Here is a 25485-nt window from a genome sequence, read left to right on the forward strand (position 1 = left end):
AACACTGCATGTTAACTATACTGGAATTAAAATTAAAAACTTAAGGGGCGCCTGGGTGGCTCAGTCAGTGAAGCATCCAACTCTTGGTTTCGGCTCAGGTCATGATCTTGAGGTTCGTGGAATCGAGCCCTGCATCAGTTTCCATGCTGACAGCACAGAACCTGCTTGGGATTTTCTCTCTCTCTCTCTCTCTCTCTCTCAATAAATAAATAAACAAACAAATACTTTAATTTTATGTTAAATTACTTATTTAAATTTCAAGAGTCTATTTTAGTAAATATAATAGCCAGTTAGCTAGATAACTGACAAACATATATTACAGACGAAAAAATATCTTTTGACTGAGGAGGTGTATGAACAGAGACCATTCTTCTATGGCATAGAATCATTTGGGGCATCAGATGTACACGAACAAATGCACACACAGGTCCGAAGTCTCAGTTTAAAAGAAAAAGAATACCACTCATTATAAATGCAGCGGTGAGGAAGGATGACGTTTCCTACAACTGGAGAAGAGGTGTTTGCTGGAGACTTAGAGAAGGTGGATCCAGGTGTTCCGGATGAGGGGCTGTGACTAATCTCCTTGGCTCTGAGGTCCACAGCCCTGCCTGGACCACCCACCTGCTGGCTGTATGCCCCCCCCCCTTACCCCCCGCAAATGATGTCACTCGTCCTCCGTTCCTTCCACTGTAAAAGTCGCCTTGTCGAAGAAATGAGGTAAAATGCTTCTTGTTGCCTGGCCGATAGTAATTACTCCATGAATACATTGGCTATCGCTTTGAAAAGGGGGAGTCAGGGACCATGGAAGGTTCAGGGCCGAACTAGTCTTCAGACATTTCAGAATAAGATTTAGGAGACCGGAATTATAAAGTAGTTGAAGAGGGAGCCATCTAGGCTAGAAAAGGGAAGGGCATCTTCAGGAGGGGGCATTCCCAGTGAGTGACAGGGATCACATTGGCCAAAACTCAGATCCGCGCTCTCGGACTGTTCTAGATGTGGGTCTTTGGATTAAGAAGATCAGAAACCCACTCAACCTAGCACAAATGAAAGGGGATTACTAGAAGGATACAGAGGCATCAGGAATCTGACAGAGGTATAATAGACTGTGAATCAGAAAACCAGGAACTGATTCTGGTAATGCTAGGCATCTGTCTCTCTCTTCCCCGCTCCACCAACCCCTGCTTACTCATTTTGCACCTGACCCACCAAGGCTATACGTGGGAAAAGAAGGGGGAACCCAATGAACAAAGGTCTCTCAGCCTCTTCCTGCAGACTCTTGCAAGACGGAATCTGATTGTCTCAGTTCATCCCCTGGAGCCTGGGCCACTTAAATCCAGGCCTGCGGTCCCTTGGATCCAGTGTGTCCCTTTGATCCAAGAAGCCTGGCTGACCCTCCCAGGATAAGTATGGCATGGTTTTTCCAGAGGGTAGCCTGACAATGAAACTTATTTCTTGCAGAGATGTAGGGGTATATCTCTGCCCAGGTCGTCATCATGCACGAGGCCACCATGTGGATAAGGAACTCATGCCTGTGAGGTCTGACCTTGAACCCTGAGGGGCTTGAGGAATGCCGGACTACTCTTGGGCTTTCTGTACTGTCCCTGAATCTTGTAAAACAAGATCTACTTGTCTTACGCTCCCTCACGGGGTTCAGGGCTTTGTGTAACGGATGCGACAAACGCCTCCTGTCCTGCTGGGATTAAACAGCTGGAAATGCATCCTTTTTTACTTTACAGCTGCTTTTACAAGCTGGACTGCAAACTTCTTGAAGGTACCACTTCAGGTGTGGAAATAACCTGGGAGATGGTGGAGTCCAGCCTTCCCATGTTACAGGGGTGGCAAGTAGGCTCAGGGGAGAGGAACGTCACCCAGCCGGATAGGGTCACACTGTGCTCCTTGCCATGCCTTACACATGGCATGCTCCCCATAAGTACCCCTCGATTTAGTTCTTATTTAGCATTCTGCTTTTTATGAGCTCAGTCGTTCCCTACTGATACTCTCCCACCGCTAACTCCAGCCCTAGGGGATCACTTTCCATCTGCCTTTCAGACGTTGGGCCTTGGGGTTGTGTCGTGGAAGCTGAGGTGAGAGGCGTGGGTGAAACATAACCCGGTTCCATCAAGTCATTATCTCTGCAGGCCAACACCACAGTAACAGAGCACAGGCACTAGGCGGCTAACTTCCTTCCTTCTGCGGGGCCAGTGGCCGTCACCCTGACACACGATGAACCTAGTCTAGTTTCCACCTAAAGACATATCTTCTGCAGCATCTCCCAGGCCGATGCTCCGCAACAGGGATTTGGGCCACTGCTGACCTCCTCCCTGCCAGGCCCGCTTTCCTCCCGGACGCCTCCTCTGACCATGCCAGCCCACGGAAGCCTTGCTCATTTAAAATCACCCTCGTGCAGCGTAGCACGTTGTCATTTTCCCCGATATCACGTGGGTGCCAGGCTGGGCTCCTCAGCTTCTGAAGGCAGGTAACCTCTCACCCCCACCCTGCACTCTGGTGGGCACCCACTGGGTCTTCCAGTCAATGTATTGACCGATAGAGGAAAGGTGAGTAGGCAAGGAGTAGGAATGAGAAGAAAGGAGGCTATTGCTTTTTGCTAGCACCTTAAGCAAATGTGAATTAGGAAAAGCAACTGCTTAAAACAGAATCATTCTGACTCGTAAGGTGTAGGCTATGTGGTGACAAGTCAAACAAAGGCAACTTCTTGGCAACTCAGATCTGCTGCAATAAAACCCATTCCAGCACCCATTCGTGAACTCTGCCCCCAGCAGCAGCTCTGACCTAAGCCTGCAGGCTGGGCATAAGATCAGCTACAGAGCAGAGAAGGAAGGACGCCGGGTGAGGACCACGTAAGCCCTAGGCCTCCCATTCTGGGAAACGTGGGTCTGAGGGTCCCACAGTATCTTCCTCGCAGAGACCCCCATTCGGGCCCAGAATCTCCACCATCAGAGGCCCTTTCAGAGAGCTCTCCATAAGAAGACAAACCCGTAGCTGCTGCAGGAGCAAATAAAAGGCTATCTTATCCTACATGAAGGAATGTTCATCAGACTGGAGGTAAAGAGAGACCCAGGCTCAGGTGACCCGGGGAACAGGGGGCAAGCGTGGATAGGCAGGGGAGAAGCGGTGCGGGAGCCCAGCACACTGCCCACAGAAGGCACCTTGGGTGGGGTGACACATTACAGGGGGACCTTGGGCAGCAGGGTGGGGGGGTGAGGGTTAAGAGAGCTGGGCCAGTGGGGGGTGAGGACTAGAACCCAGGGGGGAAGGTTCCTTGAAGACAAACCTAACTTATTCACACATGTAAATGAGTCACCCCCCCCCTCCCCCCCAGGAATCTTTGCTGCAGCACCAGCTCTGCTGGCCTCACTCCACAGAAAGAAAAATTCAGGGATCCTTCTCCCGGTGCAGAAAGCACCTGGGATGAGGAAAGGAATCAGCTGTCACAGAGCACTCGCTAAGTGGCAGTCTCAACTTAAACACATGATCACCATTGGTTCTCAGAAGGCCAAGAATGGTTGCTGAATCAACTGTCCAAGGTCACCATTTGGAGGCTAGGGAGGCTGTCCAAGGTCACAGATCCAGGAAGTGCCATGCCTGCAATTCAAACCCAGGGGCCAAGTTGACTCTTGAGTCTGTGTTGTCCTCGACTGGCCCTCTGGGGCCAGGCACACCCAGGCAAACGGAGGTGTGTACTCTCCTCGGATGTTTTGCGTTCTGCACCATTGCTCGGCCTCTCCTCACCTCCGGGGTTGGATCCTGTTGTCACCTCTGGGGGTGTGATTTAATGCAAAGGCAAGGCCAAGACCCAGACCATTCCATTCTTGTTTCTTTGCAGGTGGCATGCATAACACGCAAGGAGCAAAGCAGCATTGACAACAAAAGGTAGGCAAATGGAAAGTGCTGAGTGGGTAGACTCCTGTACTATTTCATGTTTTGTAAACCTAGGAAATCAGTCGGATGCTGAAGCATAAAAATAACACACTGCTTGAACCAATGAGGCGTAGATGCCAAGAGGGACAAACCGGGGGAAGAGTCAGGTGTGCCTAAACATGTTCCCCTTTGGTAGGGGGGTACTGGACTGGTGCCCAGATGCTAACCAAACTGCGGCTGTGCACCTGCTGTCTTCTCCTAGCAGGGAGAGGAGGACACGCCCCCATACCCTTTGGTACAAGGATCAGATGAGCTGCTCTGCAGGGCATCACTGTGGATGTGCTTTGCTTTCCTTCCATAACTTGACTCATGCTGAGCCTGAAGCTTGGAAGACATGCTCTCTACTCAAAACGAAATCTCACTCATCCTTTCAAGGCCTGCTTCAAGCCTCACCTCCAGTGAGAAGCCATCCCAGGCTCCTTCTGCCCTCTAGACTTACCCGCCATTCCGGCCCTCTCCTCCTCCCATCAATCTGTCCTCTCTGCCTTGCCAAACTGCTGGGACTTTCAGAATTTGCTTTTTTTCTCTCTCATCTGGGACCTTTGTACCCGTGTAGCTTTTCTCAGATGCCTACCCCTGCCTCTGCCTTTGTTTAAAACCTCCAGGAAGCCTTCTCCTACCCCCCATCCACCCTTGATCCCGGTTGTGGGCTCCTGCTGAGGGTTCCCTAGCACTTTATGCTTATCCCTACGCTAAGTATCGTCTTATTCCCTATACTTTCATTGACTGTGGTCCTTACACTAGACTTTGAGCTCCTTGAGGGCAGGGACTAAGGGTCTTACTTGTCTTGGCATTCCCAGACATGTCCCACCTGTGGAAAGTGCTCACCAAATGTTATATGAATTAATAAATGGATTTCCACTGCATTATACTGTGTCACAGTTCCTCAGATGAGTTTATAAGCTCCTTGCCTGGAGGAGTGTACAGCATCGTGTATTTCTCATGAAGGCCTCTCTGTCCCAATCTCGGTGCCTGGCACATAGTAGGTTCTTAGAAAGCACTGGTGATTTGGTTAAGTGATTACTGAATTACCCACTGCACTGAATTCCCCCAGCCACCAGGTTCCCCATCGCAACCCTTAGCATGGCCAATGGAAAATTAATCGGTTGCAAAGTGCATATCTAATTACAACATCCCGCCCCTGCCACAGAGATGTTCAAATGTTAATTATAACATATGCATCTCAATAACAGACGTTAGCACTGAACGCAGCATTAATAACGCCGCTTGGACCGCCCAGTGTATACACAAAGCTTCCTTTTATCTGCCATTAGGACAGACTTTGCACTTTTAGTGCGGAAGTCCTCTTCTTTAAAGCGTTCCTGCCCCCGAAACCAAACGTCTCCCTGTAAGCTTGGACCGCGCCTAAGCCCCCCGTTCCCCCAACACAGAGGTCCCCACTCAGGGCCGCGCCGCCGTCGCGGGGTGAGAGCGTTGGCCGGCGGGTTTCGGCGAAGCCAGGCTGGACTGTCTCGGCTGTCTCGGCGGCATCCCCGGGGTCCCGGCGGCGCCCCGCTCTCCAGGGCCCGCCATCCCGGGAAAGAAAGGCGAACTACATTACCCAGCAGGCCTCCCGCCGCCCTCTTTCCTTTCAAGTCTTTGCACGTGGCCGGAGGGGAGGGAGGGGCCGGGACGTCACTCTCCTACATTCTCTTTCCCTGTGTCAGAGCAGGGATCGTTTTTTTTTTTTTTTTTTTTCCTTCCTCTACTCCCTCCCCCCCACCCGCCCCTCCCTCCCTCTTTCCCTTCCCTCCCTCCCTCCCCTCTCGGTTGGGCTTGTGCGCTGGGGCGCCGGATCCCCTCCGCTGCCGGGACGCGCGGAACTCGAGGCAGGAGTAGGCTCTCTCGAGCCTCCTCCCTCCCTTCCCCTTCCCTGTCCCCTTCCCCCACCCCCGACACGGGCTCGGAGCGGCGGCCGGAGGAACCCCGAGGTGAGCATCCCCCCGCCCGCCCCCCTCTTTTAGTCAGTACAGCCTGCGGATCGATTCGGGGACCCGCCAGGAGGGCTGCGTGACGTGCGCGTGCTGATAGATAAATCCGAGAAAACCGCCCCAAACAATTAACCCCCTTCCCCCTCCCTGCGCCCCCGGCCGCCGGGCGTCTGCGCCCATGCTCAGACCCCTTCTGTGTCGCGGACCGCACTCCACGGTCGCGCCCCCTCCCCAGGTTCGCCCCTTCCCCTCAGGGCTCCCGGCCCGAGTGGGGAGTCGTAGCCCTGGGGCTCCCGGGAGGAGGGGGCTCTCGGGGGCGCATGGCCGGAGCCCGGCTGGCGCTCGAGCCGCGCGGTGTAGCCGCTGTCATGTGCCGGGTTCCGAGCCGGGGGGAGGAAGAAAGCGAGCGTGATTGCTCTCCCTTTTGTTTTGAAGCCCGCATTTGCTGCATCAAGCAGTTGCTTTAGTACCAGCCAAACTTGCAGCTGTTCTGACCGCGCTCCGGCGAGGTAGGGAGCGCGGCCCTGCGTGGCGACTCCCGGCCGGAGGCTGCTGCGCTGGCGGCTGCCGGAGGGACCCCGAGAGAGTGTCTCCACGCAGCCCCTCCCTCCCGCGGTGACTGATTGTGTCTGTGGCAGCGGCCGTGCGAGGGTGTGTGCGCGCCCGTCACCGCGAGCGCGGGGATGTCTGTCGTCTAGACAGGCGGCACCCTCCCTCCGTCCCCGGTGAGCCCGCGGGCCGCGGGGGGCGCGGGGGATGGGAGCAGATGAGGAACCCGAATCGGTGGAGCCATTGCGGTTGCAGCTTTGGACATTCCCTACGGTGGTGATTCTGTTGGCTTTTTGTTATTATTCCTGTCGCCACGGTGTGATTGGGCCTGGGGAATAGATCCTTCAGGCGGAGCGGGGGTTAAGTTGACAGGCTCTGAAAAGCCAGCTCGCGGTGGCGAGTGACCCGAACGGCCGCGGCGTGGGCTCCGGCTCGGGCTCTTCAGGACGAGGAGCAGGTGACTGTCCTGGACGCGTCGCGGGTCGTGGGGGCAGGGAGGACGGGGGGCGGCGGTTCGGTCTGCGGCGACCGAGGTCTGCCCTCCCCCCCCCCCCCCAAGGGCCGCGGGCCCCAGCCTAGGTGCATCTGGAGGAGGCGGCCCGGGGACGGCGGGTGTGACTTGGGTTATGTCTTTCCACTGACGTTAAAAGACAATTGGGGGTCGGCGTTGGCTCTTGGGTTTCGTAGAGTTTTCGGGGTTGAGACTGGGGGGCAGGTGTGAGCCGGGAGGGGGTGCGGCGTGTAAAGGGGAGGGATGGCTGGCGGCGGCCTGTGTGTCCCTACCGGAGGAGCGAGGCGTCGCCTCCCCCGCCCAGCTGTTTGTGTGTGTACACACCGCTCTGGCACGTATGGGGGGGCGGGGCGTGGGGGGGGGGACAGACCGCGGTGTAGTGGGGACACGCGTGGGCCCGACTACCCGGTGAATCGTCCCGCCAGCCCCCTCGTGGTCCCAGTTGGGCTCCTGGTCGTGTGTGTCCGCGCACGCGCGCGCCAGGTTACTTGGACAGGGGGTCCTGCGGCTGTACGACCCGGGAGCCCCTGCAGTTGCGTGTGTGCGGGGTTGGCGAGGGAGTTCCGGGCGCGCGGTGGCGCGGGAGACAAGCCTTGCGTCCCTCCGCGTCCCCGACGCCCCCTGACCCGCCGGGCTGGCAGCCTGCTCGGCCGGTGGGGTGCAGGGCTGGGAGGGGCCGCGGGCGCGCGCGTGTCGCCGCCCCCGACCCTCCCAACACGCTCGGGTTGACCCTTGCTCCGGGGCGCTCTGTGGGTGCGCGTGCGCGCGCGCCCGCCTCTGCCTCGCGGGCCCCGGACAGAACGAGCGCGCTCTGCGCACCCCCTTCCAGTTTTTCGTCCTGGAGACCGTGGGGGCCGGAGGTTGCCCTGCCCGCCCGGCCCCGGCCCTGGCCCCGGCCCAGCCGGGCGCTGCTGCCTGCGCTGCTACCCGGCTGCCCTGCTTGCCCGCCCGCCTCCGCCGCCGTCGCTTTCTGGGTCCCTGAGGCCGGGGGGATTATCTCCTGGGCTAGGGGCGGGCGCACCCTGGGAAGAAGCCGGTGGAGCTGCGGGCCCCGCGGCGGCTGGAGTCTCAGGAGGGCGAAAGTGACACAGCACGAGCGCCGCCGCCGAAGCTGGAGGAGAGAGGAAGGAGCCGCCCAGAGCACGGGGAGGGGCCGCGGGCTGTCCGGGCCCGGTTCCTCCTGCCCGGCCCGGGGTCTGAGCCGAAAACCTCAGGAATCCCGGCTTCGAGCATGCTCAGCCAGCGCGAGGAAATTGCCAGGCTTTCAAGAAAACCCAATTGTACAGGAACAGAATGCACCGAACGAACGTTAGCGGTGCAGTCCCCCCACAGGACGCACTCGGGTTGCCTGAGGAAACTCCCTTTGAGTATTTGAAACAGGATTCGATTTACACACAGATCATCTCCTCTGCTGTGTCAAGTGACTGTCCTAGATAATGTACGCTGGTAGGCAGTAATTTTGTAGCGCATTCTGGGGTAAGGTGTCATCGGTGATTAACAGATTGCTGTAAATAGCGTGTTTGTTTGACTTTACAGAGCGTTTCCCCCTACCCTTGAATCATCACAGTTTCTTAGCAGGGTCCTGTGATGTAGGCGGGTAGTAACCCCATTTTACAGGTGACCACACTGAGGCTCAAAAAGTGCCATGAGTCCCCCAGGGCCCCTCAGTGGGGAAGGGCTACTTTTCCCCCCTCTCTGTGATCCTGTAATTTCTCTTCACGGCCTATGGCTTTTAATTTAAATAATGGTCATTTTTTTGGTGTCTGTGTTTGAGGTTTTTTTGAGAGTAGGTCTTGGCTCCCCAGGAAGTCCTGAGCCTCAGAAAGGGGGTAAATTATAGTGGTATTTATTCTTTGTCAAAACACTATTTATTTGCCACCAGACCTCATGAGAATAGTCATTAAAGGCAGAAGTCTGCATTGCTGGTTATTACGCATCTGATAATTTGCTAATGGTGAAAGGTTATCAGCTTTGATACATCCATTATACCAGAATCACACCTGCATATAATAAATACATATGGCAAACATGTTTATGCAACGCATGTCTGTATTCGTATGGGTGTGTTTGGGTGTGTTGTTCATGGATCCAGTGTCCTTATTGAGCCCAACGTTTATTCTTTAGGTACTGATTTCAAAACCATTGGTTTAACGTGTAGATCCCTGAGAAGCCCAGGGTTCATCCCAGGTGATACTATTCCCTGCCCCCTGCATCCCCAGGGATAGGGAAGTCCTGAAAAGAGCAAAGAGCTCCCACATGCCTGTAGGTACTTGGAAGAGTTCGTGTACAGGAAGGTTCTCAGACCCAGCCTGGAGAGTTACCAGGTTTGGCCAACTAATCAACCGCTCATTCACAAACATAGACTGAGCACCTCCATGTTTCTGTATCTTCAAGTGCATGCAAAGGAAGTTGAACATACAGTCCCTGCCTGCCAAAAACATATTCTATCTGTGGAGATAAATGTAGGATTTTAAGTCCAGCATATGTTTATTGAGCACCTACCTTGGGCTAGATACTGTACTCTGTTTGGGGCACACAAAGATAGTATAGTAGAAACAGCTAAGTTGTAATGCAATAAAACGAGTGATTCACAGCCTACGGGAGAGAACAAATCATAAATACTTTAGAGCACTCACCCTGGGACTTAGTCAACTTCACATATGTTGGTTGGAAGTGACTCCTGATGCCAGTTCCAATTCTAGAGCAAAAGCAGGAGGGAGCAACAGAGGAAGAAGGGCTTTCTGTCCCTTGTTACCCTGGACTTCGGGCTTTTTGTAACCTCCCAGGTGGGCCTCCTGGAGGTATGTCCTGAGGTGGACGTTAGGCAGCTAGTGGGAAATGACCCTAAAGTCAACCAACAGATTACTCTGCTGGGCAGTGAGGAGCTGACAAGTTCTTCTCCCTGGTCCTGCCCCAGCTCTGCCGGGCTGTGATGGGCTGGGGTAGGCTATCTTCAGTGATGCGCTGTGACTTTGGTCAAGGTCTCACTCAGGCCCTTCCTGGGTTTAGTAGTTGCTGTCTTACAGGTCTGTGTAGATGTTTTAATGTGAGTCTGCTTCGTATCTGTTCGTTCCCCACCTCGCTTCTGGGGTCCCTGACACTGTCCTCCACAGTTTCATCTCGGTTTTGGGGTTCACTGCCCTTGTTTTAAGGTTCTGTTGTTTGCAGTTCAGATGATGAAGGAGGAAGCAGGAGGTGGTAGGTGGGATGGAGAGAGAATCCTGAGCCCAGAGAGAGAACAGGAGGCTCAAACAGACGGGCAAATCGCAGTTTTTGGGCATTTTCCAAATGTGGTGGCATTTCTGCATAGCTTACCCGAGAAACGTGGCGGCTTCTTTCGATGCTCTTTTGGGGGGGGGGATCCTCTACCTCTCAGCCTCACGGCCGACTCACGGTCACCTGAGCTCAGTTGTTCACATTCAGGCTTTACTCTCCTGCCCTCCTGCCTCATCCTGCACACAATTTAGAACAGCGCTGTGATGGGGGCCTTCTCCCTGAATTATCACCATGCTGGCTAAGACCTCTGCCTCTAATTTCTGATTTAAACCCAGGCCAAAGCTGTGATTCAGAACAGGGGGGAAACAGATAGGTCTTCGGATCCTAGGCACCCAGAGCTGGGACGGGCCCTCCTAATAAGCTGATCTCTGTGTGAAGGCCCCGAAACCTAGCGAGGTGAAATGACGTGCCCAAAGTCACCAGGAGCCCTTGGCAGAGTTGGACAAGAAATTCCAGATTTTGATACCTCGTTCAATCTTCTTTTTCTGCGCCTTCTGGAAAAAGCGGGGTTCTTACTTGCCAGAGAGAATGCTACATCTTCTCTATTTCCTCTGGTTCTGGGAAAGGCTCTGGAAGCCCTCTCTTAGTCTTGAACTTCCTTTCCTTTGAGACTGCCCTTCCCTGCCCTATCTTTCATCTTCGGCATCCAGGAATCTGGATGAGGGCATATATTTGTGAGAAGTGGCAGGCCTGGGGGCTTTCCAGTGCACTTCAGTTTAGTCCCTTCCCTTGGCCGGGTCCTTAGGTCCCGAAAGTGTTTGCAAAGCTGGCATACATGAGCATTTTTGTAGGAAGGGGACTCACAGATTTCATTTGACCTCCCACCTGACTCAAGTATGGACAGGAACTCCTGGTGGGGGTGGTGGGGGTGGACAGGGGGTTGCTGGGCAGTGGACGCTGCACTTGATTTGGGTTTATAGTTTGCAAAGTATTTCCCACCGGGGATAGCATCTGCCTTTTATCTTAGCCCCGCGGAGCTGTTAGCGTTATTCCCATTTTGCATACGAGGCCTCTGAGCCTCCATAGTTAGTGACACGCCAAGTCACGGGGAAGTTGGAAGTTGTAGAACAGGGATCTGAACCCAGGTCTTCAGACTTCAAATCCAGCGCCTAGGGCTAGGATGTCACATCGTGTCACATCATCATTACAGTTTTGTGAGTGGAGTGCTTCCAGGTTTCTAGAGCTTTTTATGTCCACTGTCGGCTCATATCCAGCATGGAATCAGCCCCAAGTGCTGACTAACTTACTCAGGGATGGGATGGATAAAGTATGGGAGGCGGTCTTCATGGCACTAACATGTGGACTGGGGCCAGCTGAGATGATTTTGTGGAAGAAGTGAATTGGGGAGTAGGTCTGAGGTCGTGGCGGACCTAGAATAGGTTTTCAGTTGGGGCGATGGCTCAAAAATGGTAAAGGAGAAATATGTGTGGTGAGCACAGTGGTTGAGAGAGTTCTGAGTAGCACGGTCAAGGGGTGCCTGTTCAAGCCTCAGATCAGGGAGGGCTTCCTAAGGGAGACAACACAGGCACCGAAAGCGAATGGATGAAAAGAAATTAGCCTGGAGAGGAGCTAGAAGGGGTAAGGAACAGCGTGTGCTTAGGAGAGGAGGTCTGAGGCTGTCCAGGCAAAGGAAGGGATTGCAGCAGCAAGGTCAAGTTCAAAGGTGGAGAGGCAGACAGGAGTTTCGTGAGCCCGGCCCAGGACCTTGGCTTCTAGACTACAAGAGGAGCGTGGTGGACGGGGGCCCGAGGCCGAACGGAGGCATGCTGCTGTGGTTCAGAAGGGAATGCGATCTGGAGCCAGGAGGCCACTGGGCCAGTGAGGCAATGACAGGTTCCATCCAGTATCAAGTCGCAGGGGATAAGGCCTGGAGCCAGGGCCTCATGTAGGGGGCTGGAGGGAAGGTTATACATTACAAACATTTGGGGACTAAAGTCTGCAGTGGTTGCTTAGCTTTGAGGAATAAAGGAGAAGTCCCCGAGACTCCCTCCCGGCTCTCTGGCCTCACTGACAGAGGCCTCACAGCCTCTCCCAGGGTGCGAACTTGTGGCCCGGAGCACAGCACGTCTGCTGAGGTTGGGGTGAGGGGGAGGACCGCGTGAGCTCGCTGTCGGACGTGTTGAATTTGAATGGCTGGTAGGTGAGGCCAGTGCAGCCGGGCTTGACCGCACCGGGCGCAGGGGAGCAGCCCAAGGGAGGGGTGGGGGCGGGGAGCTACAGTTCGGGGAGTGAGGAAGCTCCGCTGCGGAGTGTGACCCCGGTAGACAATGAAAGACCTCTTCCTCCCATTGTCAGAGAATCCTTTGTCACGCCGGGCCCAGCCGCTGCAGCCCGGGGCGGGCGGGGATGCTGTGTCATGCGGAGGCCCAGCTGGCAGAATCCCGCGGCAGCTGAGAGCAGGCTTCAGCTGGGAGCCTTTGGAGTTGGGGGAGAAGCGTTTTCATATTTCACAGCCGTGGTGAGCGGAGCCCTGTCCCAGGCGCTCGGGCCGTGAGCCAAGGGCAGGGAGGGCCGGGCAGCCTAGCTGCTCCCAGATGTGGATGCATGAAGCCACGAAGAAGCTTTTGGAGACCTGCGCAAATAGTAGAGTACGATTTCAATAGGAGAGCATCGCAGAGATTTCTCTTCCTGCCGCAGCGCATTTTTAGAGGGCCGATGCGTTTTAGGCAGAGTTCAGTGCTTGCAGCTTTGAATCTTTAGGGCCTGAGATCGTGCCTGGCACTTGGTAGGTGTCCCACCGACATGGGTGCATCTGCAGGGATGCGGCCAGACTTCGGTGTCTGGGGTGGGAGGTCAGCCAGGGACGGTTCCCGCGAGCAAGTCCAAAGAGGGTATCCCAGCACTGAGTGAGAACGTGTTTAGCACCATAGTGGAGTGAACATCTTGAACATCTTCCAGTTACCAAGCACCTAGAAACGCTGTATGAAATATAACTAGCACCCTTTCAAAGAAGAGCTGAGCTCATAGAATGTAAGGGAAATCCCCAGGGAACTCCAAAATGAGTGGGGACAGTCAGCTTGCACTTAGGCTAGGCCGGTCCTGGGGGGTGAGGGTGGTTGTGGGGGTGTGAGGGGCAGTTACTGGTCTCAGAACCAAGGGGGTTGAGCTCTGACAAGAGGAGACGAGACGGGAGTTGGGACAGAAGGCCCTCCCCAACAGAGGCCCTCTGCCCCTGCAGAGGTTTGCAGGCTTGGAGAAAAGGATGGACTAGATGTCAGCCAGTTGGCATGGAAGTGGGGGAGGGGGAGCTTGGCGGTCTTGGCCTGGATTTGGCGTGGGGAAAAATTGACCCTGGGAACTAGAATACCTCAGGCCTGTCAGGGCTTTGGATGTCCACGACAAATGTGGTCTAGAGTCCACAAGAGGAGGGGTTAGCATATAAAGCCTATATGCTTTATATACAAAGCATGTATATATATATGTGTGTGTATATATATATATATATATATATATATATATATATATATATGCCCCCTCCAGGGGCCAGGGGTCCCCATCCCATGGCTCTAAACTCCCAGGGGCACCAGGAAGGTTCTGGGACTCCTCACCCTTCACTGACTTGAGTCTCCTCCACTTTGGAGAGATGCTGAAGGACCCAGGTGGCCTGAGTGAGTGAGTGAGTGAGGAGGAGGAGGAGAGAGGCCCCAATGGGAACCATTCTGAGATGACTACATACTTTGGGAGGTGCGTGCAGGGCTGTGAAGGGCTCTTCCTGCCCCACGGCCTTATCTCTTAGCAGAAGCCTGCAGACAAGCCTGTCCAGGAAGACCAGAATGTTCTCCCCTGCCATTTAGTCAGGACAAGTCCTTACAAAGGCTTCGGTCTGGGTTCCCCCTAAGCGTGCCCTCCGCAGATTCTAACTGCTACTGGTCCCCCAGACCATGCACCGCTTGTCCCCCCCACGCCCAGGTTCCTGGTGTTCCTGTAAACTTGGAGACGCCTTCAAGTTACCCAGTCCATCTCCTAGCTGGTGTGGGAATCTGGGAACCCTGACTATCTCGGCACTTTTTCCTGTGCTTTCTTCGACCAGGAGCATACTGCTCTGTGAGGCAGCCCCTTCCCTCATTTGAAGGCTTTTGCTGCTGGAAAGGCCTTATATAAGTGTCAAGCAGCACCCTGCCCATTCCCCCCCCCCACCCCCCCCCCCCATCACCTCTTTGGCTGTTATGAGAGATGTTTTCCAGGCCTCTCACCATCCCGTTGGCTTCCACTGGAAGGGCCTTAATTTGTCAAGCTCTGATTCTGTGAGAAAGCATCCAGCCAACTCGCCTTCTAACTTACTGAGCAGAGAGGGAGTTTTTGCAGATGGGTGTGATATTAGCTGAGCCGGCTGCATAGGCACAGTCTGTGATGTAGAAGTTCTGAGAAGCTTTGGCTCAGTGCTTATGGGAGAAGCACACACTGCGAGTTCCTTCCTCCAGCACCCAGGATCCATTTCAGCGTCTAAGTGACTCCGGAATCGGATGCAGGGAGCTGATGTTTATCAAGTGTCTATTATGTGCTGGACACACAGTGCTAGGCGTTCTCTGTGCGCCTCGCTAAGTACAAGTAACTTCTGTGAGGGAGAGACAGAGAGGCAGAGACGTGGACATGCCTAAGGGTCGTTGTGACAGTTGAGCCCCAAAGTTATTCCGAAAGAATGTGTGTGGTTCCATCCGGAGTGGGTGGGGCTGACATTCCCAATGCCATTCCCTTTTAGGGCCTGCCTCCAGGGTAGGCAATGTCATGATCTCACCACTAGCTGAGAAGCCACAGGCCTTTGCCATATTCGTGGGTCCTTAGCTGAGATGCTTAGGAGTTTGAACCGTGACACGAAGAAAGTGTCGGCTGGAGAAGCCACATCTTGGAGTGTCACCAAATAGGATGGTATTCACAATCGGAGTGTTTCTTGGAGCTGGAGCGTATCTGCCTTGGGGGCTGTCTGCCCGGCCCTGGGCGTCTCTGGTAGCACAAGGCCTTCTGCCCCTTTGCCTGTGCGGGATGGTTGGGGTCTCTGGGTTCCGTGTCGAGTTATGAGGAGCGCGAGTTGCCTGAGCAGCGAGGTTGTGCCAGCCGGCCGGGTGTCCACGTAAGCACTGTCGGTTTCACACAGCACCCTCCGTGGGCAGGGCCCAGTGGTGAGGGTGAGGGACTCTGGGAAAGCACCCAGTTTCTCCTCTTCCTCCTCCAGAAGTTGTTCCTTATGCTCCCATTCTCCCGGTTTGCCTCGAACCTCTCAGCTTAAGACTCTTACCTCCGTTAACATTTGGTTTGGTTTAGCAGATGTGCATCAGGCACCTGCCGGGGGACAGATGATTTCGGGGAACGTGGCAGGGTCTCCGCTTCCGTCTTCGTCCTGGTGGAGAAGACGGAATGGCCTCGTATTCACGTAATGCGGGGAGTACTGGGTAAGGAGAAAGAAAAGTGGGCTGAAGCAGCCCGCACAGGGCGACGATAATCTTTGGTCCACACGCAGACACTTTTGAGAGTGAAAGGCATGCTAATAATAATCCTGTTGGGATGTAGACACAAACGAGGCCATCCCTGTGCCAGTGGGGGCTTATGGCCACACGGACCGGGGAAGTATGCGTGGGTCACACCTGGCTCTGTGATGGGTCATTTATATTGTAGGATGATGGAGGTATTGGATGATGGAGGGCAGTGCCTGCAGAGAAACTGGCAGCTGTTGTCCCAGTTTGCTTAGGGGCTAGAGAGGATAGCATCTTCCGTGGGGACTGGGGACTCGACATGCTGCTGGGCCTCCGTTAACAGCTGCAAGGTTCTGTGATCCATTTCACCGCGATCTCGGTTTTGGGGTTGGGGGTGCAAGTTTGGACAGATGAAAACCACCTGGCTTGTAGGATGTTTTTGGCTACAGGCAAAAGAACACCGGACTGACAGGGCTTCAAAAACAAGGTGTTTAGGGGCGCCCGGGTGGCTCAGTTGTCCGACTCTTGATTTCGGCTCAGGCCATGATCTCACGGTTCGTGAGGTTGAGCCACGCTGTCAGCACAGAGCCTACTTGGGATTCTCTCCCTCTCCCTCTGCCCCTCCTCCTGCTCTCTCTCAAAAATAAGTAAATGTGGGGGCGCCTGGGTGGCGCAGTTGGTTGAGCGTCCGACCTCAGCCAGGTCACGATCTCGCGGTCCGTGAGTTCGAGCCCCGCGTCAGGCTCTGGGCTGATGGCTCGGAGCCTGGAGCCTGTTTCCGATTCTGTGTCTCCCTCTCTCTCTGCCCCTCCCCCGTTCATGCTCTGTCTCTCTCTGTCCCAAAAATAAATAAACGTTGAAAAAAAAAAATTAAAAAAAAAAAAATAAGTAAATGTGTAAAAAAAAAAAAAAAAAAAGCACCATTTAAAAAATCAAGTGTGTATAGACTGACAGCCGGAAGTCTGAAGGTAGGGGTTCTAGAGTTGGTTAATTCAGTGGGTCAGTAATCATTTCAAGGACTCCTTCTAACCTTACAGGCCACCACTGTCAGCATTTTGGCCTTTGTCCTCAGGCTTGTCCCCTCATGGTCACAGCACGGCTGCCCCTGCTCCATACGTCACATTCTCATGTAACCGTACCTGAGGGCGGGCAGGAAAGTGAGTTTCTCCTTGTGTTTGAATTTATCAAGCATGGCAACCTTCCTCAGAACCCCCGTGCTAGAATTTCTAGCAAGTCCCATTGAAGGGAAATGTGTTAATGCTCCTGCCTCAGCTCCGCGGAGGCTGAGAGCAAGTCTTGGTGCCTTCTGCCTCATCTACAGGAAGAGGTGAGGCTGCTTGCAAGGGGAGGAGAGTGATGGTCGGGTGAGCACTGATTAATGTTTGCCCTAACAAATTAAAAATATGATTTTATTTCCTTATTTGGGGGGTTGTCAGCCCTTATTGAGAAATAATATTTTATACCTCAATATGATTGGAGTCATAAAAAAATGCACCCCCTGGCTCTGGCAACTGATCTGCTTCCTTTCACTATCGCTTTGCCTTTCCTAGTAATTATTATCCCTTAACCCATGGGGACTGTTGGGGCTTAGGACCCCGGATGTCCCGCGATGCCTTCTGCGTGGCCTCAGTAGCTGTGTTCTGTGCCCCCTCCCCCCGAATAGCCCCTCTCCTTTCCCACCGCTAGGGCCAGGCAGAGAACCCTGGCGGACAGAATTGTCCAGAGGCGGGGAACCTCTGTTGCCGGTGGCCCAGACAGCAGGGCTAGAGATGCCTGAGGGGCTGAGGCTCCGGCCAGTGGATGCTAGACAGTGGTCACCTTTGAGAGTAGCTGTGAGGCTGAAAGAGGCAATTGCTCCTTAGTGTGGCGTGGATACCTTTGGTCCTGCAGAGTCAGTTCTCTTGCCTGTGCTGGTTCGGAACTCTGACCCTAGTGGAGGACACTGTCTTCCTCTCCCCAGACCGCTGTCCCCTTCATACAGATGAACAGCCTGGGCTGTGGCTGCCTGCCCTGTCCCCTGGGGCAAATCCATCCCTGCAGAGCTCTTTCACATTCCACTCCTCTGGTCAGTTTTGTCCTCCCCTCCACCCCAGCGCTTGGTCTGTGAATCTTTAGGGCACTTAGCCCTTGCCATCACTCCCATCATCCCTTGGGGCCTCATCTGATCTGTTCTCTGAGATCATAAGCACCTCAGTACTGTCCTAGTCTGAGTCATCTGCGGATAGCTCATACGGCCTGCCACAGGGTCCATGCTCCATGAAAAAACATTTTTTTCAAGCAAAGTACATATTTGCAGAGTGAGGAGAGGCAGCTTGCTCATTTTGGCCATCTCTCCAGATTTAAGACCAGTGCATCGTGGCACGGCATGGTGCCCGGATGAGCATTTATGGCTCTCTGCATAATCCTTCCTGAAGAGGAAGAAAGGTAATCCACCCTGCTGTTAGGGGTTGAGTTGTCACCCCCCAGTACCTTGAGTGTGACTGTATTTGGAGATAAGACCCTTAAAGGGATAATTAAGGTAAAAGGAGGTCCTGTGGGCGAGCCTTAAACCAACACGACTGGTACCCTTAAAAGAAGAGGCGATAAGGACACAGGGGAGATGGGACGCCTGGGAGGTGAGGACCCAGGGAGGAGGCGGCCATCTGCAAGCCAAGGAGAGAGGACTCAGAAGAAACCAGCGTGCTGATCTGAATCTCAGACTTCTAGCCTCTCAAACTGTGAGAAAATAAATGTTTCTCGTCCAGGCTACAACTCCAGGCGTGTGGCTCCAAAACCCGGACTTTTCTCTGTGAGCGGCTGTGTTTGGGCAGCAGGGGAGACTGTCAACCCAGGGATGGGACAGGTGGTATTTCTCCCGAAACCCTGCGGGCAATTTAACAATAACTTTAAAAACCTGACATTTGTGAGGTGCTCCAGTGATAATTGCTTAGGGAGCACTTTACTTGGGTTATCTTAATTAGCCTTCACACCCTCTCTTTTATCATTGAGCAAATGAGGGCACAGAGAGGTTAAGTAATTTACCCTCAGTCACACAGCTAATAGGTGGTTTAGTCAATTTTGCTCTCATGGTGCCTCTGAAGTATCACACGCGGAGACTGACAGGCTCGGCTGAGGTTTCCTGGCAGTGATCTGACAAGGTCACTGGTCTCGGGTCTGCCACTAGTGACCTGGGTGACCTTGGGCACATCACATCTGGATGTTTTCTCTCAGTAACCTCAGGGATTGGATGAGAAAGTATCTAACACCCCTGATCGTCTCACTCTGAGGTTCTCAGTGCCAGGCCCAGTGCCAGAGGTAGGGATTATATGCTCAGCATGGCCTGGCACAGGAAAGGAAAAATCCCTCTGATGTCATCCTTGGCATCTGCCCACACCTAAGGTGGCAGCCCTGGGTCGGCCCGACTTGGCCATTTGGACCTCTGGCGTGGCAGTTTGCTCCTTCCCTACAAAATTAACTTTTTCTTTAAAAAAAAAATTTTTTTAATGTTTATATTGAGAGACAGCACGAGCAGGGGAGGAGCAGAGAGAGAGGGAGACACAGAATCCGAAGCAGGCTCCAGGCTCTGAGCCGTCAGCACAGAGCCCGACATGGGGTTCGAACCCGCAGACCGCGAGATCATGACCTGAGCCGAAGTCGGACACTCAACTGACTGAGCCACCCAGGCTCCCCCAGAATTAATTTTTTCAATAAGGTGGAAATTATCTCCTCCCCCTGCCAGGGCCCATTCTCGATCTTTTAAGGAGGTGGGCTTTGAGTTAGATCCCTTGAACCGTTTGGGGTAAGTGTTGCTGGGGAGTGATTTAATGTGTTTCCTTCCTCTGGGTGAAACAAATGTGGCCTACTGCGGCTTTATTCATGCCAGAGAGAAACCAGCCACGGCGGCAGAAGCTGGGGAGCCCAGGTTGAGCCAAAGACTGCTGCATCCTTAGCCTGCTCTTGTTTCCACATTCCGTTTGACCCAGGTAGATGGCACGTGAGGATAAAGGTGAGGACAGCGGGATGGCATCGTTCCGGGGTTCTGCAGGCTGAAGATGGGGCATAAGAACAGGAAGGAGGTTGGCTGGGCTGCCTGTGGGCACTCAGGGACCTGGTTTTAACCTCTGATAGCCCAGCTCCTGGTTTGTCCTCATAGGGCTTTAGTGATTTTAGTGACCTCATTAGAGGCAAGTTTACTTAACGTATCTGTAATGGATTTCAGAACCAGAAAAGTACTAAGTGTCAAGTTTCCAGTTCCCCCACGGCCTGCTTATGACCTCCATAGTTCCAGAATCCCAAGCTCTGACTCTAGCATTCAGGGCCGAGAAGAGGCCCTCAGGTCCCAGTGGGTGAATGGACACAGAGCAGGCCTGATTGCTGTGGACGCGACTGTCCATTATCACCTGGTCTGTGCTGTTGTCGGCCGCATCAAGGGTTATTATTCTCTTTATTTGTTACTCATTTATTTATTTTTTTGAGAGAGAGAGAAAGGGAGAGTGAGCAAACAGGGGAAGGGCAGAGAGAGAGAGAGAGAGAGAGAGAGAGAGAATCCCAAGCAGGCTCCACCCCGTTGGCTCAGAGCCTGATGCGAGGCTCTGACCCATGAACCGCAAGATTTTGACCTGAGCTGAAACCAAGAGTCAGATGCTCAATAGACTGAGCCACCCAGTTATTATTCTTGGTGTTCTTGGGAACTGGCTGGGGAATCGGCAGGGCTAATGTGCTTTTTCCAATGGAGACATTGAGGCAAGAGAGACCAAAGTGACTTGGCCAAGGTCACATAGCACACTGTCCAGTGAGAAAACAAATTAAGGGCTGGTTCTCCATTCAGTAACCAGCCCCTCCCCCGCCCGCCGCCGACTTCAATACCTTAAAGTAAGGCATTCAAACTACTGATGGAGTGTAGGCTGATTTTCAGTTGAATATCTATGACTTATAAAAAAAAAATTAAAACTTGTACAAAATTTTAAACATTTAAATGTGCACCAAAGGAAAAAAAAAGCTAGTACATGGAACTTGTGATTTCATTATTGCTTAACAGGACGCTAAGTTTAATAAAAAGTCAGGACAGGGTCAATAATAATATTACAACTGGTAGACGAGTACGACAGACAACTCCAAGGTGGTGAATTGTGGGAAAGACTGCATAAGCAAGTTTGGGTTGGGTTTATGTCACCTGGCATTAGGATAGTTTTGAATAATACATGTCCCATTTCAGCCCAAGGCTACCTCTTCTCATGTAACAAATGTGGGTTCCTAAATATTTATTCATATGAAACATTTAGATATATGATTGTGATTTGTATTCACAAAAGATGGTCATTAACTAAAGACAATCTTAGTAAATATTTTTTTTAAAGCAAAGAGCCCTTTTATATAGTCTCCAGTTTCTTTCAAAACCAAATTTAGACTTTTTTTTGCAAATTTAGACTTAAAAAAATTTTTTTTTAATGTTTATTTATTTTTGAGACAGAGTGAGACAGAGCACAAATGGGGGAGGGGCAGAGAGAGAGGCAGACACAGAATCTGAAACAGGCTCCAGGCTCTGAGCTGTCAGCACAGAGCCTGACACAGGGCTCGAACCCATGAACCATGAGATCATGACCTGAGCTGAAGTCGGACGCTTAACCGACTGAGCCACCCAGGCGCTTCAACAAGTTTAGACTTTTTTTTTTTTTTTTTTTTTTTAAAGATTATTTTTTTTAAATTTTTTTTCAACGTTTATTTATTTTTGGGACAGAGAGAGACAGAGCATGAACGGGGGAGGGGCAGAGAGAGAGGGAGACACAGAATCGGAAACAGGCTCCAGGCTCTGAGCCATCAGCCCAGAGCCCGACGCGGGGATCGAACTCACGGACCGCGAGATCGTGACCTGGCTGAAGTGGGACGCTTAACCGACTGCGCCACCCAGGCGCCCCAAGTTTAGACTTTTAAACCATGACTTCTGTTATCCAGCATTTGGATAACCAGAGACTGCTCTTTTTTTAAAGTTTATTTATTTTGAGAGAGAGAGCATGAACGTGTGTGCTAGTGGGAGAGGGGCAGAAAGAGAGAGAGAGAGAGAGAGAGAGAGAGAGAATGAATCCCAAGCAGGTTTCTCGACAGCACAGAGCCCGATGCAGGGCTTGATCCCACAAACTACAAGATCATGACCTGAGCCAAAACCAAGAGTCTGATGCTGAATCAACAGAGCCACCCAGGCACCCAGATAACCAGAAACTTCTTAATTGGCACCTGAATAACTTTAACACAATGGCAGTTAGTACATTTAATTGTCGGAAAGATCTTAGCACCTAATGTGCTATAATAAAGAGTGTTCTATTTGACATCCATTTCCCAACCAATAATAAATACTCTTGTCTAGAGGTAACTAAGGGGTACATTTTAGATCTAACTCGTTCCAATAAACCTGTCATAGTTTTGTTTTATTTCATCTATCTATCTATCTATCTATCTATCTATCTATCTATCTATCTTGAAGTGGAGATCACCACTTGTAACACGGGACTCAACATTTTTAGGCCAGAGTAGTCTCTTCTGCCTTGTGAGCAACGGTGACCATATTTTCTGAACCAAAAATCAGGATATGCATTTGAATATTTGAAATCAGGATTTCTCTCGATTGTCATCTTATATCTGAATCGGGACTCTAGGGTCTCATTCTCAAATTTGTTGATGTGCTTATACAAATCAAAAAGATTTTTGTGATAAAATATATTGGCCCTACCTCCTGAGACGTATTTTCTCGTTTTAGTTTCCTCCCAAATATCTTAGCTCCTATGTTCCCAATACGATGTGTGTATGGGGTTTCCCCACCACCAAACGATTCTCTGACACCAGCTGGGTATTCTGCAGTTCAGCTCAATACTGACACTGTCTACGTGGGGATAAGATCAGATCCCACAGGAGAAGGGCTCAGTCCTACAAGACACCCCCTTGCCTCAGAGATAAGGTCAGATCCCACAGGAGAAGGGCTCAGTCCTGCAAGATATACACACCCCCTTCCCTGCCCCAGAGATCCCACAGGTTAAGGGTTTAGTCATTTAAGACACCTTCCCCCAACGCACACACCAAATTCAGACGCCTCTGACTGGCTACAGATTGGAGGTTCCAGTGACCGCACTCCCTAGGTTTGATTAATCTGTTACAGCGGCTCACAGAACTAAAAGGATGTAACTCAGGAACAGCCAAACGGAAGAGACGCGTGGGACAAGGCACGTAGAAAGAGCAAAGAGCTCCCATGCCCCCTAGGAGCATGCTACTCTCCCCAAATCTTCATGTGCCCACCAACTGGAAGCTCTCCAAACCCCATCCTGTAGGTTTTTAGGACGCTTCATCACATAGGCACCGTTGATCAAATCATTGGCTATTGGCCACTGATCAACCTCCAGCCCTTGTTCCCTTCCCGGAGGCCAGGGGGTAGGACTGAAAGTTCCCACTTTCTAATCACGTGGTTATTTCCCTGGCAACCTGCCCCATCCTTAGGTGCTTTCCAAGAGTTCCCTCATTACCATAAACCCTCTTTGGGCGGAAAGGGGCTTATGAATAACAAGACGCCTTTTTCTCTCTTAAATTCCAAGAGATTTAGGAACTCTGTGCTAGGAACGGTAGGTGACCGAATCTATATTTCTTATCATAAATCACAACATCATACTCCTTTATTAATATAACGGTGTGAAATCAGGGGCCCTTCCCATCCCATCCCCCAAATTCCTAACAAACAACAGAATAGTTGCCTGTGTTACCTGTGGAAGTAGCTTTGTGACCCGAGCAAATGGTGGATGTTTACTGCCTGTTCTAGTTTCTATTGCCGTGTAACAAAGCACCCTAAAATTGAGTGACGTAAACGGTAACAGCCCTCCCTTCTGCTCAAGAGTCTGCAATTTGGGCAGTGCCCGACAGGTGCAGCTGGCCTCTGCCTCCACCCGGTGTCAGCTGGGACGACTCAACCTGGACCCTGGCACAGAGCCACTTCCAAGATGGCTCCTTCCCGTGGCTGGCGAGTTAGGCCGGCTGTTCTCTGTCTGTGGGGCTGCTCGGGCTTCCTCAGAGCGCGGTGGCTGGGTTCCAAAGTGAATGTCCCAAAGAAACAGGAAGGAGCAGCTGCCAGTTTCTTACAGGCCGGACTGGACGCTGGCTCAGTTGTGAAGTTGTCGCCATCGGTCGAGCAGTCACCGAGTCTGCGTTCGGGGGTAAGGGACAAAGATCCCGCTTCTTGAAGCAAGCAGTGTCAGACGTTCTGGGGGCCATGTTGAACCACCAGCACTGGTCTCACAGAAAGGGAGCATCTTTCCTTCTCACAGACCTCCCTTCACGCATCTTCACTGAAGATTTCACAGTCTTTTGTGGCGGGATGAAGAAGGAAATGTTTATAAAACCCTGTTTGTTTCGTTTGGACTCAGTTATAGTGAGTGAGTGTTTTGTGTAAAGTCCCTTTTATAGTGTAGCTCTTCAACAAGGGGCTTCCCCTTGTCACGGGTATGGGGGGGGGCTTCTTCACTTAATAACCACTCCCAGAATTCACTGAGATGAGGGCGCGCAGGCCCTTGGCTCTCCTGGCTGGGGGCCTTCCCCCGCATGGCATCCATGCTTACAGGCCTTCTCAGAGCCTGCCACGACAAGGGGCGCTATGGAGATGAATCAGGAGACACCCCACCCCTGTGCCCACCCTCAGGAGCCCAGCGTGTGTGTGTTGTAGCTGGAAAGCAACGACCTCCGTGTCACCTTTTCTCACAGTGCCCTCTTCAGCTGGCGGAACACAACAGGCCATGCCCTGCAGGCGACATTGGCTACTTCTCTCTACCTTTCTGGGCTCTTGAGTTTAGAATGGGCCCTGGCCTGGGAAGGCAGACGTGAGGTCCGGCTCCCCATTCTGTCTTCCTCATCTGTAAAGCAGGGAACTTGTTCTAGTCCTGGGGTTAGCAAGGCTGTGGCCCACAGACCCAAGCTGGCCCAACGCCTGCTTTTCCAAGTGACGTTTTACGGGAACACGGTCACACCTGTTGCTTTAAGTGTCTGTGACTGCTTCTGGCTAGTGGCAGCGGAGACCCTATGGCCTAAAATAGTTACTCTCTGGCACGTTACAGAAAGTTTGTGGACCCCTGGTCCAGAATAATGGTTTTCAAACTTCGTTCTAGGCCCAAAATTCTTTCTTCAAATAGCTTTGAAGTTTTTATTTTAGGCAATTCGTTTAATAGTTACCACATGCCAAGCACTGTACCAAGTGCTTTAACGTTATTGACTAGTTTAATCCTGATAAAAATCCAAGAAATGAGTATTATTAAAAAAAAATTTTTTTTTTAATGTTTATTTTTGAGAGAGACAGAGGGACAGAGCACGAGCGGGGGAGGGGCAGAGAGAGAGGGAGACACAGAAATCCGAAGCAGGTTCCAGGCTCTGAGCTGTGAGCACAGAGCCCGACACGGGGCTCGAACCCACAAACCCAGAGATCATGACCTGAGCCAGAGTCGGACGCTTAACCGACTGAGCCACCCAAGCGCCCCTGAGATGCGTATTATTGTCAGCCCCATTGTTCAGAAGAGAAAATTGAGACAGAGTTCCCAGAGAGGTTAAGTAACTTGCGTAAGGTCACACAGCTAGGAAGTGGCAACAGCAAGACTCCAAGTCAGCAGTCTGGCTCCAGAGTCGATGTGCTTACCCTCTGTTCCATGTTGCTGCTCACTGATGGTCTCCTGTGGAAACTGGGTAGAGCAGGGGCAGCTGGTAGAACTGATGTGGGGGTGATCAGCATCTTCCCCTTATTCCTTGGCTCCTCTCGCTGCAGCCTACAGGGCCCTCGGACCGTATCTGATGACCTCAGGAGGCTGACAGGTTAGCAGATTAGTAGGGTCCTATGCTCGTAGAGGGGACTTTAGCTTCTTCCGTTTTCAGTAGG

General features: G+C 52.4%; 1 protein-coding gene across 18 annotated transcripts in view; it reads left to right on the plus strand.

Annotated features, from left to right (window-relative positions):
* Positions 1–5558: 5558 nt before the first annotated feature.
* CTIF (cap binding complex dependent translation initiation factor) overlaps positions 5559–25485 on the plus strand; it is a 297589-nt gene continuing 277662 nt past the window's right edge. For 4 of the 18 annotated variants that reach the window (XM_045457969.1, XM_045457984.1, XM_045457985.1 and 1 more), the window contains exon 1: positions 5665–5870. The gene's annotated coding sequence lies outside the window, so the exon portion shown is untranslated. Of the gene's footprint in view, positions 5871–6327; positions 6877–25485 lie in introns of those variants that run through there. The other 14 variants (XM_045457974.1, XM_045457979.1, XM_045457973.1 and 11 more) reach the window with 8 other exon arrangements.

This window comes from Leopardus geoffroyi, chromosome D3 (assembly GCF_018350155.1).
Source record: "Leopardus geoffroyi isolate Oge1 chromosome D3, O.geoffroyi_Oge1_pat1.0, whole genome shotgun sequence".
Taxonomy (NCBI): domain Eukaryota; kingdom Metazoa; phylum Chordata; class Mammalia; order Carnivora; family Felidae; genus Leopardus; species Leopardus geoffroyi.